The sequence below is a fragment of the Mirounga angustirostris genome, unplaced genomic scaffold (genome assembly GCF_029215605.1).
Source record: "Mirounga angustirostris isolate CCGP_5_RB_7025 unplaced genomic scaffold, mMirAng1.0.hap1 SCAF_3, whole genome shotgun sequence".
NCBI classification, from domain to species: Eukaryota; Metazoa; Chordata; class Mammalia; order Carnivora; family Phocidae; genus Mirounga; species Mirounga angustirostris.
The window spans coordinates 27,648,654-27,662,244 of record NW_026991711.1 but is presented as its reverse complement, the minus strand read 5'-3'; the positions used below and the strand labels follow the sequence as shown (position 1 = coordinate 27,662,244).

General features: G+C 38.5%; 1 pseudogene; it reads left to right on the top strand.

Annotated features, from left to right (window-relative positions):
• Positions 1-6,994: 6,994 nt before the first annotated feature.
• Positions 6,995-9,974, top strand: LOC123838694 (glyceraldehyde-3-phosphate dehydrogenase-like; annotated as a pseudogene).
• Positions 9,975-13,591: the final 3,617 nt, after the last annotated feature.

Genomic DNA, 13,591 nt, shown 5'->3' with positions numbered 1-13,591 from the left:
CCGATGATTATAGGGGGGAAAAAAATTGTGAAGAACATGAGCTTCTCATGTAGAAAATTTATTGCTACAGTCAAAACCATAAAATTATGTGTATGATCTACAACAAGGCAATTGCTTCCCAGGGCCACAGGTGGTTTATCTTTATAATGTCTGATTGCCTTTTGTGGTAGCCAGACTCCCAGACGACCTCCAGTGATCTTCACCTATTGGAGTTCACACCCATATAGAGCCCCCTGTCATATCACACCAGGGCAGGTCTGTGACCAACAGCATTCAACAGAAGTAATGGTATGTTCCTTCTGAGATTAGGTTATTAGATGATGATGCCTCTTCTCCTTCTTAGAAAAGCTGCTTCCAGATTCCAGACCCGCAGAAATTGTGAGATAATAAATGGTTTAAGCTGCTAAGGTTAAGCATAATTTCGTACACAGCACATATCTCAGAAAATCCTTAGGAGGGTAAAGTAAGAGAAAGTGCTTAGAAAAATGATCATAAAAGTGCTATCCGACAGCCAACACATCATCATGGCTAATCCCACCTCCCACTAACTCTAATAGTAGACACAGTGTCTCAAGTGTCTGAAGAGAGATTTCAGTGTCACAAATTCAGCTATGAATATGTTCTCCTCAAATTTCCTAAAATAAAAGAAATATCACAAGCTGTGTCCACTACTTTGGACAAACTAAAATTTACTTTGTTCTGCTTTCACAATGAAAATTAAACTATAGTGATTTGTTTTTATAAGAAATTTTTTTATGTTTATTTTTCCTCAATAAAGAGATAGTACTCTTTAGCACTAAGAAGATAATCCTGATGGAATAAAAAAAAATACTAACATTCCATTCATAATTTTAGCATTCACTTTAAAATCGATACAGTGTGTGACCATCACATATGTATACCCAGAGATATCCCCCAAGAAATGCTTATCTTTTAAAGCTAACATCTTGGCATTGTTCTTCCAAACTGAAACTGGTGATATCCCCAGTAGCCAGCCTGTAGGAAAAAAAGAAAAAGGAAACAAACATACGATTATCTAAAGTAACTTTAGGATGAAAAATTGTGATAACAATTAATGCTTTATGGCTTTAAATTCTAGGATTAATATATTTCAGAAATGATTTAAACTCCAGGATTAATATAATTCTGAAAATAGTTTAAAGAAAACTATTTCTGGCAATAGATGGTCTACTACAATATTATGCTTCATTTATGACTCATTTTCCACATGAAAAAAAGTTTTAACAAATCCATTTAGAAGAAGCAAATTGTAATAAATAAACCAAAGAAATGCAAGTGCTTTATAAAGCTGTAAAATATCATATAAATAACAGGTATTATAATATTGGCAATGTTATTATGAAAGCAAACCATAAAATGGCATTTGGAGAAAAACATGGACAGTGAGACAAATAAAAGCTACATAAAAGAACGAGGGAGGAAATTTAGACTCAGTCGTGTCAGGAGCAATGTGCTTCTTAACCACTGAAAAAAAGCATTTCCATTAGAAGGACAGATTTAAGTGGTTTAACATTGGAAGACCATAATCTTCTGAAGGACGGAAATCTATGAATAGATCTGTGAATAATAAAGGAATTGAAAATAGAATAAGGGGCAGAGGGAGGACAAGGAGGAGAAAAATGAGTAAAAGGATGCTTCTTAACAATATGATTTGAATTTAAAACTTAGAACGTTTGCTTTTATAAAAATCTGAGTGTATTAGCTTATAATAATTAGCATCTTCAATTGCAAGGAAGATATAAAAGGACTATTAGGGAAAAAAAAGAACACACCATCTTGAAGACAATAAATTTTTCTCTGATTCAAAAGGGGAGCTTCTTACAGACCAGGAGCAGCTGTATGTACATCTTTCAAAGGGCATTCTTCTGAAAGAATTTAGATCAGACAGTCCATTCATTTTTGGTAATAAAAAAAAATATATCTGTGAGATGATATTTGTTCTCTATTTGACCTTCTTTTCCAATCTTACCATCATTTAAGAACTCTGCACAATAAAAAGAATGATCTCTTCTGTTTAAAAAAGTTAAATTTTTAATTTCATAAGCTCTTCAAGCCTTTCAAAGAATTGTTAGAAATACTCCTTATCTAAAAAAGAAAAATCAGTTTTTTGACTTTCCAGTTTTATTTTTCACTCAAGGAAATGAATTCTTCTTTTGGCAATAATTGCTAATAGAGTATTTCCTTTCTGTAAAGGCAACTTTTGAACTGTGTTTTCTGGGAATTGTGTGATTTATTTTTATTAATTTCTGGGAATAAAATACATTACTATAAACTTCTTTAGGTTTGGGGAAAAAAATACCTAAAAATAATATTTACTTCCTGAGAATATAGTTTTTCCCTTTTTGATATAGCAAAATTCTATTACCCTCAGACTCTTACTGGTTTTCTATATCTGGTTATATTCATCTTTGATTTTATATGTGTTAAAATTATTATTTTCTAGCTTGTTTTTACAAATCACCATGTTTATAATATGTCTGAATCCCCTTCCATATTTCATATAGTTTAGAAAAACAACAGGCTTTTCTAGGATTTGAATATTTTGTGATCACATTATTTTTCATGTGCATCAGGTTAGCATAACCTGGAAAAAAGGATCTAATTAGAAGGAAATTGCAAGACAAGAGGGTCCAAACAGAGCAATCTAACCCATCAAGTGCAGATGCATAAAGGTTTTATAGTTCTTCACTCTCATCATTCCAGCCAGGCCTACAGCTTTCCAGCTATCCTACCTAATGCAATGGCTTGAATTGTCTACTTTACTGTCCAAATGATTGGCTACTTACCAAACCACAACCTTGCTTTAGAAAGAACTTCTTAAGTGAAGTGGGGAGTTAAGACAATTATTGGGATAATTCAGGGCAAAAGAAATGCACTGAGAAAAACCTGCCTTTTTTTTTTTTTTTTTTTAACACATAAGTCTCCCAGAGAATATATTAGCCAATCATGGTCTCCATGTAAGTTGTTAGTTCTGTAAAAAGAAAATTTATTGTATGATTTTTTAAATTTTAATTCATATAATAGAGCTTACTCTATGCTTACATGTTAATATAAATCCTCACAATTATCTATGAGGTAAGAACTATTATTATCACCCCACTCCTTCACCAAATAGTAGTGGTGGTCACAAATGGGCCATCTGATGCTCATCCTTCTTGGCACACGGTAAGTTAGGAACAAATGAATGACTTCTTTAGTCAAAGAAATGTGTGCAAAAGTAGTCTCTGTGATTTTCATGAAAAAAATTTAAGTGTTCATGTATGATCCTCAGTGTCCCTTTCACTGCCTTAATAATCCTGGAAGCTCTTATCAGGATGGTATTTTCACTAACCTGAATCCCAGAGTGATTACCATGAGTAAAGGCCCCCTGAAGAACAGCTTAAACATATAGAATAATTATGGGAGGAAAATGTTTTCTGTGGAGTTACAGGAATTTGGAGACTTGTTTGTTGCTGCACATAACCTAGCTCTTTCTGACTGATACACCAGTTATTTCTTGCAACTTCCCATTGTTAGTGTGGAACACATAAGGCTAATTTTGCTTGTTTTAAAAAAAGGTTGGAAGAGAGGTAATGAGCAAGGAAGGAAGAAAAAGGGAGGGAGAAATGCCTTTATGATGCTTCTGCTTCTTCTCACCTTTTCCTTCTTTCATTTTCCATCTTCCTATGATAAATCCTGAGCCCTAAAATGGAATTTTATTGACTCAGGGGCAGGAGTGGAGAGAGTTTGTTTCTGGATATGGAAAAGAAACATGGAGTCTTCCTATTTAGGACTCAATAGAAATATTCTTATTTGTTATGTTAGAAATATGATGAGAAAAAGCAGCTGACTCTAGAATATCAAATATCTTCTCTTTCCTACTATCAAAAACTCTGAGGAATTAGCTTGCACCATGTGAAATTAGCGTTCATATGAGTCAAGATGATTAAGTAATGGTAAAAGAACTTCAAGATAGTCACCTGTGAGCCCTTCATGTAACATTGGAAAGAATACAAATTTCATAAGATAAACTTATGAATCACCTCAACTGAGAAGCTGGGTAAAGGAGATTCTTTTATTATTATTATTTCCATAAACATATACTATTCCTGTAATACTGATATCTCCATAGAAGCCTGTTATCTTATGTCATTGTTATAACAACTCTGTGACCTAGGTAAGATAGGGATTAATTTCTCCTATTAGTGAGGAAACTGAGGCAGATGATCAGACAAAGATCACACAGTAGAATTCAAGAGAGATCCCAGGTGATTAGTACTAAAACATCATGTAATACCCAACAATAAAAGGTTACATGTTTCCTGATGGGACAAATATGTTTTATTTTTAAGTTATGCACAATGCCAAAATAACTATTTAATTAAACAGTCTCTTCAAGATAAGAAGAAAATGCAAGCCAATTATTTACTGAAGTCTAGTTGTTTCAGTGAATTGACTAATTCAGTACAAATGATACGCTATATAGATACTATGTCAGCTTTATAAAGTACATAGTCCCTCCTTCCAGACTGTTTCTGAGACAGCTTCATGACCTGAAATTTCAATTTCAATTTTAATTTAAAATGCTCAAGATTAAATGTAAATTTATGGGGCATCCTGTATCTGTGCCTAATGATGTTGTATTTGTTAGTCTCACTGTAGTCTTGCTGATTTCACTTTCATCACTATTTTCCATGACACACGCTATCTTGGTTCTCCTAAGTTGGGGCTGCATTTTCTTAGTTTCTTTTGCTAGTTTATCTTCATCTTTCCAACCCCTAAATGTCAGATGGTCCCAAGGCTCACTCCTAGAATCTCTTTTTATTTCTATCTGCACTCATTCTCTAACTGATCTGCATTCTCATGACATTAAATACTGTATATAAACCCACAAATTTCAGCTGCAATCTTAACCACTTCCCTGAACTTCAGACTCATGTATCCGATCACCTACTCATCTTCATCATTTGTGGGTTTAACAGGTGTCTCAAGATTAAAATGTCAAAAATCCTATTTCTGATTTCCTGCCAAAACGCTCCTCCTCCATGTTCCCCACCCCTCCAGTTGTCTCAAGCTAAAAACTTTGGAATGAGCTTTGACTTGTCTTTTTTCATGCCTCATATCCAAACCACCAGGGAATCCTTTTAGTTACATTTTAAAAATAAACCTACCATCCCATCATTTCTTATAACCCTACTACTTTCCACCTCTACTACTTTGAGCCACATTATCTAACACTTGGATGTCTGTAATATTCTAACTGCTCGCTAAATAACGTTTAGTGTGTATACGACAGGCATGGGCATCACCGGGAAGCTTGTTAGAAATGCAGAATCTCAATCCTCATCCTTGATCTAGTAAAACATAATCTGCATTTTAACAAGATTCTCTGTGATTTATATGCACAATAAATTATGAGAAACTTCATCCTAACTGGTCTCTCTGTTCCTGCTCCAGAACTTCTACAGTCCATTTTCAACACAGTAGCAACCAGAGGAATCCTTTTAAAATTATGAGAGTAATATTCTATCCCGGCTCTGCTTAAAAGCTTTCTTATCTTCCTATCTTGCTACAAGTAGTAGCCAAAGTTCTCACAGGGGCTGGCATAAGCACCAGCATACCTGCTACCTCTTGGCACTCAATACCTACAATTCTCATTCATTAAGAACATGTTTGGATGTGGAAAATTTCTAACTCTTCTGGGCAATTCCTTAGCAATCCTCTCACTATATCTTGCTTCTACAGACAGATAACTTTATTCTGAATGTTGGGTTTAAGAGTCCTTAGCTTTTACAGAGATATACTGAAACACAGATGTAAAGATACAATGGCTGAGATTTGCATCAAAGTAATATGAGAAGAGGGGAAGCAGATATGGGTATAGACGAAACAAGATTGGCCACAAAGGAAGATGGTTGAAGGTTATAGGAAGATTGCTTATGTTTCCCTATCAATTTTTGTGTATGTTTGAAATTTGTCATAGCCAAGTATTTTTAATGTGTATACATTATACAAAAACACGAAATTATTTTCTTCTTTTTCCTGATACCAGAATAAAATTATATGATGTCCAAGTTTAGTTCTGGTGATAACAATGAAAAAATATGTAATAAGTAATACTCTAATAATTATTGTCCTTTGTGTTTATGATTTTGTCTCTCCCTAGGTTTGTCTAGATTATACATCCTTGATAGAGTTTTCTAACAGCAGATCACTTTAATGGAATATCCCCTGTGGAATTAGGAGAAACAAATAACTATAACTACTTTGGCAGCATTAAACTTGGAGGAAACTACTGTATATAATTTCTTCTGGAAGAATACTAATATATTATTATTTAATAAGCAGCTTTAGACTTTCTCATTTATTTGGCTATTTTCCTGGCACAGAGTCTGGCATGTGGAGGTAGTCAACAAGTATTAGAGGAGCAAATGAATAAGTGAGTAAATTAATGGTGGTGATTCTTAAAAATAAAACTAATCTAGTTTTTCCAGCTGTCAAAATTGAATTATGGCAAAATTGTCCTTTCTCAAATGATTATATCAGCAAAGGAATATGTATTTCTCACCTGGTTAGGATTGTAACTCAATATTTGTTTTAGGCTGCATTCTCAAGATAACAGATTCTAAGGTATATATCTGCATGTAGGAGGTTTGTTGGAAAGTACATGAGAGAAAAACACTGTCAGAGTGAAGAAATCAGGACCCAACAAAAGGAGAAATGGAACCAGGAGAGAGTTGTAACAGAGGCCTCAGCCAATCCTACCTGGAGTTTTGGAGCTGGGTGGCCCTTCAGTGTCCCAAAACAAGGCAAGGGAGTCAGGTGTTTAAATCTAAGGGTTTTTATGAGATTGTTGGTGGGCTGTTTGAATCAATTAACCCTCCATGCGCCTATCACCCAATCAGGTTTTGGTTGACGCGCTCATCTATCTATTAGGTAGCTGTTTACATGGGAAAGGGTAGAGGGCTATTTTCGGGGTAGTATAGAATAACAAGATGGGGTCTTTTTCCTTTTAAGTGTAGTTTCCTCTTAGGACAGGGGCCCCTTGCCCCTGCCTGTCTTTTTTCCAACTATCCTCCATTAGTGGAATATCCTGTTGAGTGTTGTAGTCTCTGTATATATATGCAAGTGTATGGGAGGAAGAGTAGAAAAAATTATGGTATCTCCTTAATTATTAATAACATTCAATAGATTGGCAGAATGGAAGTCAGAAAGGGAAAAGTTAAGGAGGAACAAAATTTGAAAATCATTGGAATTTCAGAAATAGATACAAATTACACATGTTCAGTGACAGCCAACAGGGTAGAGAACAGGATTGTAGACTAAAAGGTTATAGGACAGGTATGTGGAATTTAAGAAACAAAACAGAGGATCATAGGGGAAGAGAGGAAAAAATAAAACAAGAGGAAATCAGAGAGGGAGACAAACCATAAGAGGCTCTTAATCATAGGAAACAAAATGAGGGTTGCTGGAGGGGAGGGTGTGGGGGATGGGGTAAGTGGGTGATGGATATTAAGGAGGGCACGTGATGTAATGAGCACTGGGTATTATATAAGACTGATGAATCACCTCTACCTCTGAAACTAATAATACATTATATATTAATTAATTGAATTTAAATTTAAAAATAAATAAAATGTATAAATGAAAAAAAAAGGTTATAGGAGAGGTATAAAACAGGAAAACTATAGACATAGAAGAGAAACTATTAATAAAAGGTTTTTAGAAGCAGAAAAGGAATTTTGACAGATCAGTCAACACTTTCTCATAACTTTCCAGCATTGCTCTGCAACATGGGGGCCAGAGCACAGAAATTGTTTGTAGAAAGTTGCTAATAATGGGGATAGAGGAAGGGAGCATAGTAAAAAGTCAAGGAGATGAGAGATGTTAGAAGGCCAGTGAAGAGATTATTGTAACAAGTTACTACTGGAGGTCAGAGAATGTTTATATGACTTCATGGATCAGAACACTTTATTCCCCTGAACTACGCACCATCTTGGGGTTTTACATGAGGGAGGCAACTGGATATGGGGGCAGACAGGCTCTTTCTTTTTTAACTCTGTTAAAGCAGCCAATCCAATGTTTTAATCTAATTTATTTTATTTTAATTTATTTCTGCCCCCAGCAAAAGTTTTGCTTAGGGGAGTTGGTGTGAAGCTAACTAATATGGAGAAATAGCTAAAAGTATTTAATTTTTTCTATTTTTTAAATTCTATTTTGAAACAGAAATGGAAGATGAAGGCAATTTGTATTAAGAGTCTTTTAAGTTGAAAACAGGCTTCCTGTGAATCATGTGCAAAGTTACTGTAAAGAACAATTCAATAGAAATGGAATTGCCAAGTCATAAGAGATTCACAAATTGCTCTCAATTGGGCTGCTGAATTGATCTGTGGTCTCCACATCCACAGAGGAGGATGTTTGCTGTCCTTGGCACAATAGAAAAATCCTATCCAAATCACTACATCCAATCCTCAATGCATTCTTTTAAGGAACATTGACATTTTGTGCATGTAGAGGGCAATAATGGGAGGGCAGAGATGAGAAAACTAGAGTTTTGCAGCTTAAACAAAACAACTCTTGAAATATTTCAACTGTCACTAGAGAGAAAGAGATTTGATTCAGTGATGTAGCAGAGGGCTCTGCATATTTCATTTAACTTTAAAAATCATGTTAGGGCTCTTCACTCCTCCCCATTGGACAGACAGCTACATCTTCTGGTGCAGTGCCAGCTGCATCCCTGAGTCAGGATGGTGAAGGTCAGAGTAAATGGATTTGGCCGTATTGGGTGCCTAGTCACCAGGGCTGTCTTAACTCTGGCAAAGTTGATATTGTCACCATCAATGACCCCTTCACTGACCTCAACTACATGGTCTACATATTCGAGTATGATTCCACCCATGGCAAATTCCATGGCACAGTCAAGGCTGAGGACAGGAAACTTGTCATCAGTGGAAAACCCATCTCCATCTTCCAGAAGTGAGATCCCACCAACATCAAATGGGGTGATACTGGTGCTGAGTATGTTGTGGAGTCCACTGGGATCTTCATTACTGTGGAGAAGGCTGAGGCTCACTTGAAGTGTGGGGCCAAGAGGATCATCATCTCTGCCCCTTCTGCTGATGCCCCATGTTTGTAATGGGCATGAACCATGAGAAGTGTGACAACTCCCTCAGGATTGTCAGCAATGCATCCTGCACCACAATCTGCTTGGCACCTCTGACCAAGGTCATCCATGACAACTTCAGCATCATGACCACAGTCCATGCCATCACTGCCACCCAGAAGACCATGGATGGCCACTCTGTGAGGCTGTGGTGTGATGGCTGAAGGGCTGCCCAGAGCATCATCCTTGCTTCTATACTGACCCTGCCAAAGCTGTAAGCAAGGTCATCCCTGAGCTGAATGGGAAGCTCACTGGCATGGCCTTCCATGTCCCTCCCCTCAACGTGTCAGTTATAGATCTGACCTATTGGGGCACCTGGGTGGCTCAGTTGGTTAAGCGACTACCTTCGGCTCAGGTCATGATCCTTGAGTCCTGGGATCGAGTCCCGCATCGGGCTCCCTGCTCTGCAGGGAGTCTGCTCCCCCCTCTGACCCTCCCCCCTCTCATGTGCTCTCTGTCTCTCTCATTCTCTCTGTCTCAAATAAATAAATAAAATCTTTAAAAAAAAAAAAAAAAGATCTGACCTACTGCCTGGAGAAAGCTGCCAAATAGAATGACATCAAGAAGGTGGTGAAGCAGGCATCGGAGGGCCCCCTCAAGGGCATCCTAGGCTACACTGAGGACCAGGTTGTCTCCTGTGACTTTAACAGTGACACCCACTCTTCCATCTTTGATGCTGGGGCTGGCATTGCTCTCAATGACCATATTGTCAAACGCATTTCCTGGTATCACAATGAATTGAGCTACAGCAGCCAGGTGGTGGACGTTATGGTCCACATGGCCTCCAAGGAGTAAGAGCCCCCTGGACCACCAGCCCCAGCGAGAACAAGAGGAAGAGAGAGGCCCTCAGTTGCTGGAGAGTCCTTGCCTCAACTCATCCCCCAACACACTGAGAATCTCCTGTCCTCCACAGTTTCTATCCCAGTCCCCCTGAAGAAGGCGAGGAGCTTGAGGAGCCCCATCTTGTCATGTACCATCAATAAAGTATACTGTACTCAGCACCCCCCCAAAATCATATATATATATACATATATATATATTAAATATATGTATTAAAAGAGCATTCAGAACTTCAGGGGAAGATGGTGGAGTAGGAGGACCTTAAACTCAACTTGACCCAGGGATGCAACTAGGTAACATCCACATTGTATAAATAACCCAGATAGTGAAATGAAGACTGGCAGAATAGACTCTCCACAGCTAAATGTAGAGAAGAGGCCACATCGAAGAGAGTAGGAAGGGCAGAGACAGTTGGTAGCTAAAAAGACCAGCAGTACTGTCCATGGAAGGGAGGGACACTGTGGGCACAGAATGGGGAGAGAAAAAGACCCTTATATCAGGACCCCAGCACAGGGAACCTCCATAGGGAGGAAAAATCCCCATAACATTTGGCTTTGAAAAGAAGAGGGTCCTAATTTCTTGAATTAATTTTTTTTATCATTTATTTATTTATTTTAGAGAGAGTGAGCAAGCATGAGCAGGGGCAGGGGCAGAGGGACAAGGACAGAGAGAATCCTCAAACAGACTCCCTGCTGAGTGTGGAGCCTGATGCAGGACTTGATCCCAGGACTCTGAGATCATGACATGAGCTGAAATCAAGAGTCAGTTGCTTAACTGACTGAGCCACCTAGGCATCCCCTAATTTCTGGAATTATTACAATCAGATGGGCTTAACACCCAGAACTTTAAAAATCAGTGAGATTGGCTCTGGGACAGCCAAGAGGGTGAAGTCCCCACACTTAAAGAGATAGCACAACAAACAGCCCCACAGAGATACAGCACAGAAGCAGCAGTTTGAAAAACACCTGGGGTATACAGGACGATTTGTTAACTAATCTCAGAGCTTGTGGTAGGTGACCAGGGATCACTGGGAGACTTCTCCAAGAATGAAGGAGTTGACAGGCACCATTTCTCTCCCCTCTCTCCCAGCCTAGGCACACAGACACCTGCAGGAACTAGTGCTGTGCCTAATTTGCTAACTGTGCCCCCCACCCACGTGTTCTCCTGTGGTACTACCCCCTCCAATATGCTCTTGACCAGAGCCCATCCAAAGTGATGTCACAAGCCTGGCAGTGTATAAGCAGCCCTGACAGGGAACAGCACCACTCTAAAGTGACTCCTGACCCAGGGAGAGGGGAAGATAACTACACACACCATTTCAATTGTAGCCCCAGTAGTGGGTGCAGAGCAGACAGCTGGTCTGACTGCAGGCCGCACTGACCAATGAAAGCTTCTCAGGGTACAACACAGGGAAAGCATCTGCAGTTTGGTGCTACTGCACCTCTGGCAAATGCCTGGTCTGACTCAACTCAAGCCCAGGGTGGCACTAGATTGGCCCACTAACAACACAGGGACAAAACCGTGCCCACAACAGGCAAAGAAAGACTATTGCAGACAACTGGAGTGAAGGTAAAAGCAGCTCAGTCACAACAGAAGGGTGCACACAGCACATATAGGAGATACCCCTGAAGCACCAGGTCTGGAGAACAGGGAACAATTCACTGCAGGGCACTACTTTCAAAAACAGGAGACAAAGCTGACCTTCCTAACACATAGAAACAGACACAAAGAGTTAAACAAAATGAAGATACAAAGAATATGTCCCAAATGAAAGAACAGGAAAAAAATCATGGCAAGAGACCTTAACGATATGGAGATAAGTATGTCTAATAGAGAATTTAAAGTAACGGTCATAAAGATACTGACTGGCCTTGAGAAAAGAGTGGAAAACATTAGTGAGACTCTTAACAATTAGATAGAAAAGATAAAAAGGAACCAATCAGAGATGAAGACCAAAATAACTGAAATTTAAAACACACTAGATAGAATAAATAACAGACTAGAGGAAGCAGAAGAATGAATCAGCGACCTGAGAGGACAGAGTAATAGAAAGCAACCAACTTGGGGCGCCTGGGTGGCTCAGCCGTTAAGCGTCTGCCTTCAGCTCGGGTCATGATCTCAGGGTCCTGGGATCGAGCCCCGCATCCGGCTCCTTGCTCAGCGGGAGGCCTGCTTCTCCCTCTCCCACTCCCCCTGCTTGTGTTCCCTCTCTCGCTGTCTCTCTCTCTCTGTCAAAATAAATAAATAAAATATTTTTTAAAAATATATTACACTTTGTTCTGGTGGGCAAGTTAATTAGAATCGGTTTGTGCCTCTCCAGGTACATTGTAATGCATCTTAAAGAAACCTCTTGCAGTGCATAGTGGGTTTGGTCAGTAGAGCATGTGACTCTTGATTTCAGGGTGGTAAGTTTGAGCCCCACATCTGGCGTGGACCCTACTTTAAAAAAAATCTCTTTTTCAATGCCTCTCTCTTCTCTCTGGTAACTTTTCTCCTTTTTCAGTACAACTTTCTTTCACTACTCTGCAGGCTTTGGTGTTTTCGTATCAACTCACCCCTAAGAAAGAGAGCCTGGGAAACAAATTCATTCTAAAAAAAGAAGTGACCCTAACCCAGAGGAATGATAACCCATGTGAATAACCTCAAAATGATCAAGTTTTGACACTGGGTTAACTGGGTAAATAGGTTCTGGATGTTCTCCAAGCCCCCTTATAAATCATAGCACAAGGGAATATCTAAGCCTAACCTACATTTGAGGAATTACTAGTCTCTTTTAATCTCTATAACACTGTCAGTTTCAATGAGCTCCCTTCACTGTTCTGATAGCCCAGATATCCTTAAGGAGTAGGTAAAACAGATTCTCCACTCAAGGGTTCTCCGTTTTTTTCCTAAACACCTGCCTTTGACTTCTACTTGGGAAAATTACATGGATGGTGCCAAATACTGAATTGATAATGTAAAGAATAGTGGGCATAGCCAAGAAAGCCTGGCATCATTGCCATCCTATAGAAGTGGCAAATCAAAGAGGTGAGGTATCAAAATCAGCAGGTGCTATCTCACTGTTCCCTTCTGAACTCTGCTCTAGACCCTCCGATTCTAGACTAACAAGCTAGCCACAGATTTCCCCTGACATTTGGCCCCTAAAAGGGAAAAATCCATTCAAATCAAATGAGAATATTTCCTCAACTGTGTTCCTTAGAGGATATCATCCAGTCTTGATGACTGCCTCACTCCTCAAAAGCCACTGCCATTCTCCCCATTTAATGTTAAAAGTGATTACTTCTGTGAGAGATTATGGAATGGTTTCCTCAGAAACTATCAGAAAGTCCCCAAATAACCCAGGGTAATTTAAACTCTTCATGACTTCTGAATAACTATAATCATTATAGTTACTTAGGATTCTTATTAAAAAGAAAAAGAAATTAAATTTAAAGCTCATGTTAATGAAGGCACCATTTCCCTCACGAAATTTAACTATAATTACTCTTCAAATTGTATTTGATTTTTAAATTTTCATTTCCCCTAAAATTCATATGTAAAAGAAGAATAATCATATGAAGTTTTGGCCTTCTAATGCATTTTAAAACT